The sequence below is a fragment of the Alexandromys fortis genome, unplaced genomic scaffold (genome assembly GCF_014885135.2).
Source record: "Alexandromys fortis isolate MF-2015 unplaced genomic scaffold, M_Fortis_MF-2015_v1.1 scaffold_30, whole genome shotgun sequence".
Lineage (NCBI taxonomy): Eukaryota > Metazoa > Chordata > Mammalia > Rodentia > Cricetidae > Alexandromys > Alexandromys fortis.
In genome coordinates, this window is record NW_026067922.1 from 269621 (window position 1) to 275620 (window position 6000).

General features: G+C 39.1%; 1 protein-coding gene across 2 annotated transcripts in view; it reads right to left on the reverse strand.

Annotated features, from left to right (window-relative positions):
* Nucleotides 1-5731, reverse strand: part of Ubxn2a (UBX domain protein 2A) — a 29914-nt gene extending 24183 nt beyond the window's left edge. Inside the window, exon 1 of one of the 2 annotated variants that reach the window (XM_050141893.1) lies at nt 5544-5731. The gene's annotated coding sequence lies outside the window, so the exon portion shown is untranslated. Of the gene's footprint in view, nt 1-4991; nt 5035-5543 lie in introns of those variants that run through there. The other variant, XM_050141892.1, reaches the window with a different exon arrangement.
* Between the last annotated feature and the right edge of the window lie 269 nt (nt 5732-6000).

Below are 6000 nucleotides of genomic sequence, written 5' to 3' on the forward strand. Positions count from 1 at the left end.
GTGTGTTTATTTGGGAGTCACCATGGACACAGAAAAACAATGTGGGGCCGAATTACTAAGACCCAATAAAGCTTTAAAATAGGGATTCTAATCTGGGCAGTGGTAGCACACGCTTTAATCCCAGCACTCAGGAGGTAAAGGGGGGGGGGGAAATCTCTGTGAGTTCAAGGCCAGCCTGGTCCACTAGAGCTAGTTCCAGAACAGGCACCAGAGCTACAGAGAAAACTTGTTTGGAAAAATCAAAACCAAAACAAAACAAGCAAAGCAAAACAAACAAACACAACAAAAAAAGGGATTCTAAACAAACAAAAACTGAATCAAACACACTTTCTTGCCTTTTCTCTGGTAGACTGTTTGCTAGAAGCAAACAGAGGTGCGGCTCCTTTAAGAGATGGCTCCCTGGCTCACTACTAGGGTACAAAAATGGGCACAGCTCTTTCAAGAAGCACTGGTACCATAACACTTAAATGGGGTTTATGAGAAGTGGGTGGCACACTATTTGGTGACACTCAGGACCCCCAAACTCCCCAGGGTTGGGATGATAAACAGCTTGCTCTGCTCTTAACAGTATCTCCACCAGGAAGCTAGTAGGCTCTCAGGGAACCAAGTGGGGCAGAACCAGCTGCCAAAGATGACACTTTGGTCCTAGTCACTCTGCTTAATCGTTTAAAGGCTCCTATGGTTACAAAAAGATTACAGATATGCAATAAAGAGAGATCCAGGCAGGAAAAAAAAACCTTACAAATGGGTTATAATGTGTTTAAAAAATATACATAGGCTGGGGAGGGAAAAGAGACAGTAAAGACAGTCATAAAATAGACTATATATAGTTTTAAAATAATAAAGTACTTTAAAAGAAGTAAATATCAAAGAAGATACATAAAGATGGAAAATACATGGGGTCTGGATCCTAATATGTTATTGTATTGTTTTTTTAATGTTTTTGGGGGGCTGGAGAGATGGCTCATAGGTTAAGAGCATTGACTGCTCTTCCAAAGATCCTGAGTTCAATTCCCAGCAACCACATGGTGGCTCACAACCATTTGTAATGGGGTCTGGTGCCCTCTTCTGGCCTGCAGACATACACACAAACAGAATATTGTATACATAATAAAATAAATAAATAAATATTAAATGTTTTGGCTGATAGATTATGAAAGGCACTAGATTAAACCAACCTATATATTTTGAAAATATCTTGACTTCAAAATTTGAGGCAAAAGATCTGTCATTTTAGGCAAGAGGTTATCCTTTTATTTCCACAGAAAATCAGAGGTTGTGGATTCATTCAAGGTTAAACACATTCAGAAGACCCCCTGAAATCCTGACTACAGATATAAAGAAATAAATCTAGAAAACCTACAAAAATACATAGCATGTATTTTAACCTACATAAAACAAAAAAGATCAATTTGTGTACAATGAACAATCTATACCTGTATTAATACAGATATATACATCACCTTTAAAAGTTTATGTATTTTCAGAACAAGCGACCAGACACAAATAAAAATGGATGGTCCAGATAATCCAACATCAAGAATGGCTTAAAGACTGAGATGATCCAATTTCACAGAATACTACAGCAAGACTTAACCATTGTCCTAAATTTTACCCAAAGATTACCAAACCCACCAAACAACAGGAAGTATTCTAGAGAATGATGCCCACATTCCCAAAATATTTTAATTTTTTTTTAATGTTTTGATCACTTAAGGGGAGCTGGTTACAAAGTTGTTATTGATAATGATCAAAAAAAAAAGCTAAACAAGAGATTAGATCTCAGGGATCTCATTCTGAAAAGTAAAAGGGGAGATATAAAAATAATAGAATAAAATGGTAGATTATTGAATCTACCTTTAAACCAAAAGAAAAAAGAAAAAAAAAAGAGAATAACTACTGTCTTAAATATTTCACATTGGTATAGATTTTGGTATACTGATACAAATTTAAAGTTAATTTTGTTATACTGTATTTATATTTCTACTCTTGTTTAGGGTATTGTGCTCATGCAGCTCATTTAAAACAATGTATAATTAAATACCGAATAGTAGTCATCTATAATAGTCAAACTTATAGTCATGTTAGGTATGTTTTCAAGGTCACACACAAATATATTTAGATAGTCTTCCAAAACTTCAAAGACCTAGAGAATATGACATTTAATATGTCATATTAACCTAAGGCTTTTCACAAGAGTGAGACATGTCTGTTCCTCGCAGCACCCAATTGCTTTGGAGAAGATAATAAGCATCGGAGAAACTCCATATGGAGTTTGACTTCTTTATGGTAAAAGGTAGTCATTTGGGCAAAGAAACTGCCCTTGCCTCAACTGCTGACACTATACTGTTTAAACTGGGCCAGCAAGATGCAAAAAAGGCAACTGCCAAACTTTGCCAAGACAAGGTAGGGTCCTTCAAGATTCCCTGCTTCTCAGGAAAGTCTGTCAGATATACTAGGCTTGTAGGCCAACATGCTCCCATGTTACAGAAGAACCTAATGTCCAGGAAGCCAGATGTCCCTGTCATTCGGTAACATTTCGCCCTTCTGGCGTCTTTGATGGAGTTGAAGACTAAATAGTTACAGTTTTCCTTAGTTATAATAGAAGGTAAATTAGGCACAAAACTCTGAAGTTACAAAGATAAAATAGATAATAGACTATTTTCTCTAATTTTGCCAGATACAAATAAGACTAGATATTGTAACAGTCTTACCTGATTACTGGTTTTGTTGCACGTAATCTTACTATGTTTAAGTTAAAACCTTTCTTTTTAATTTAAAAGGGGGGGGAATGCTGTAGAATAACCCTTTTATATACAATCATTCCAACTGCTATTAGAATAAGGTCCAAATAAATCCTTTGGGCAGTATTACAGGAGAACTAATATAGGTTTTCACATTTTTACCATGGCTGCTCTTAATAGGTTGTAATAAAAGTATGCTCCCTTAACTGTACCCTTAAAGCTCTCCATTGTTATGATCATCACTACTACCAGGTATATGTTGAAATAGTCATTATAATTAAAGGTTACTTTATTATTTCTGCTAGTGATATGCAATAAAAACAGGAAGATAACAACATAGGTATCAGGTCCAAGGGTACTGCATTTGGCACACAAAAGGGCAAGACCACTGACTGAGTCCAAAATTGAGTATAGGCCCAGTTAAGCCAGGACCATAGGAGCATTTCTGGAGGTTAGATAAAAGCCAGCATTTTTCAGAAACTTGTGAAACTCGTTCCCATATATCAAAAGCAGTCATTTCCCTTACTTCTGGCAAAAGGGACATATGACTTCATTGACATATACTTGTGGCTGCATATCAAAACCCATGCAGACCTCCAGGCTCCCTCAGTTCCTATTCACGAGTACTTGTTATACCTTTCCAAGTCCATGCTAACCTCCCCAGACTTCCCTCCTTCCAGATACCTCTTTGTTCTCTTTATAATGGCAAGGACTTTCCCCCTGCCTAGCTATTCATCTTGGTCTCTAGCTATGGGCTAGTCTCCCTTCTCTTGTTGATAGCCCTGCCCATGTCCAGTCTGTTTCCATTTCTTGTATATGGAGACCGCACTTATGTTTCCTGGCTGCCTAGACCCAAATAATCACATAGAAACCATATCAATTACAACTATTTGTCCAATAGCTCAGTCATATTTCTAGCTAGCTCTTATATCATAACACATTTCTATTATTATTATTATTTTTTTTTTCAAGACAGGGTTTCTCTATAGCTTTGGAGCCTGTCCTGGAACTAGCTCTTGTAGACCAGGCTGGCCTCGAACTCAGAGATCCACCTGCCTCTGCCTCATGAGTGCTGTGATTAAAGGTGTGTGCCACCACCGCCTGGCAACACATTTCTATTATTTTATATTTTACCACAAGGCTTATGGTTTGTTACCTCTTGCTTCTTGTGAGGCTATGTGGTGTCTGTCTGGCTCTTCCTTCTTTCCTCCTCTATCTCTGCTTGGATTTCCCACCGTGCTATAGTCTGCCCTGCCATAGGTCAAAGCAGCTTCTTTGTTAACTAATGTGCAGGAGAGGGACCTTATACTGGGATAGACCAATAGTTAGAATATGATATGGTAGCATATGTACAAATTAATGCAGCTGCCAAGAAAGCCTGGAACAGACTTCCATCTTCTAAAGAACAGACAGAGGAATTGTCTAGTATAAGACAAGAACCAGATGAATTGTTTCAAGATTTTGTCTTCAGACTGACACAAGCATCTAATAGGTTGATTGGAGACACAGAAGCAGGACAATTTATAGTTAAACAGCTAGCCTTTGAAAATACTATGCTATATGTAAAGCGGCTCTAAGACCTTTCAGAAAGCAAGGTAACATTACCAATTATATCTGAATTTGCTCTGATATTGGCCAATCGTACACACAAGGAATGGTCATAGCCGCTGCCTTACAGGGAAAGACAATTAACAATGTCCTATCCCAGCAAAGAGATAAAGACCTAGGGAGAATGCATGCTATAGGACCTCTTGGAAGCTGTTTTGGATGCGGTCTTATGGGACATCAGATCAGACAATGTCCTCATAGGAGAGTAAATCTGAGGGCAAGAAGGGAACCAGGATTATGCAGGAGATGTAGGAGAGGAAAACATTAGACTAGCGAAGTGTAGGTCAAAGAGATGACCTAGGGAATCCCCTTTCGGGAAATGGATAAAGGGGCCAGCCTCAGATCCCAAGTCAAATTTTGGGGCAATTCAGCAACCTGTGCTTCCACAAGGAAATCCATTCAAGACCTTTGTAGAACAACCCCAGTCAGCCCAGGGCTCGATCTCACCTCTACTGTATACACAGTACTGACTCCTGAAATAGGGATGCAAGCTCTCCCTGTTGGCATTTATGGGCCATTACCAGAGGGCACAATAGGGTTATTATTGGGGAGAAGTAGCAAAACTATGCAAAGAATTATTGTTGCCTCGAGTCATTGATGCTGATTTTGAAGGAGAGATCAAGGTGATGACTCACTCACCATGTGGAGTTTCTGTAGTAAAAGCAGGTCAGAGGCTTGCACAATTAATTATACTTCCTGCTGTCCAAACCAAAAAAAAAAAAAATGAGATTAAGAAAGAAAAAAGAAGCCGGGCGGTGGTAGCACACACCTTTAATCCCAGCACTCGGGAGGCAGAGGCAGGCGGATCTCTGTGAGTTCGAGGCCAGCCTGGTCTACAAGAGCTAGTTCCAGGGGCTGGAGAGATGGGTCAGTGGTTAAGAGCATTGCCTGCTCTTCTAAAGGTCCTGAGTTCAATTCCCAGCAACCACATGGTGGCTCACAACCATCTGTAATGAGGTCTGGCGCCCTCTTCTGGCCTGCAGGCATACAAGCAGACAGAATATCGTATAATAAATAAATATTTTTTTTAAAAAAGAGCTAGTTCCAGGACAGGCTCCAAAGCTACAGAGAAACCCTGTCTCGAAAAACAAAAACAAAAACAAAAAAAAAAAGAAAAAGAGGAAAGAATGGATTTGGTTCATCCAACGCCTATTGGCTACAAGCAATACGTTCTCAAAGACCAGAACTCACCTTGTTTATAAATGGAAAAAGATTTTCTGGTCTTCTAGATACTGGCGCAGATATTTCAGTTATACCTGCTAGTCAATGGCTACAGGGCATTGGTCAACCGCGAAATCCTGAACAAAGTAGTAAGGAGTTGTACTGGAAGGTCAAGGAAGGTCATGAAGGAACTTTCCGGCCATATATTATTCCTCATTTACCTGTAAATTTATTAGGCTGAGATATTATGTCCAGAATGGGGGTATATTTATATTCCCCAACACAGTTGTTACTAATCAAATGTTTCAACAAGAACTATTACCTAATCAAGGTCTAGGCAAGGAAAATAAGGGAAGGATCGATCCTATCATACCAGGAGATAAATCTCTCAGGGAAGGATTAGGTTATTTTTAGGAGAGGTCACTGAAAAACCTGCACCCAATTGCCTGGAAAAGTGATGAGCCTGTATGAGTAAATCAGTGGCCTC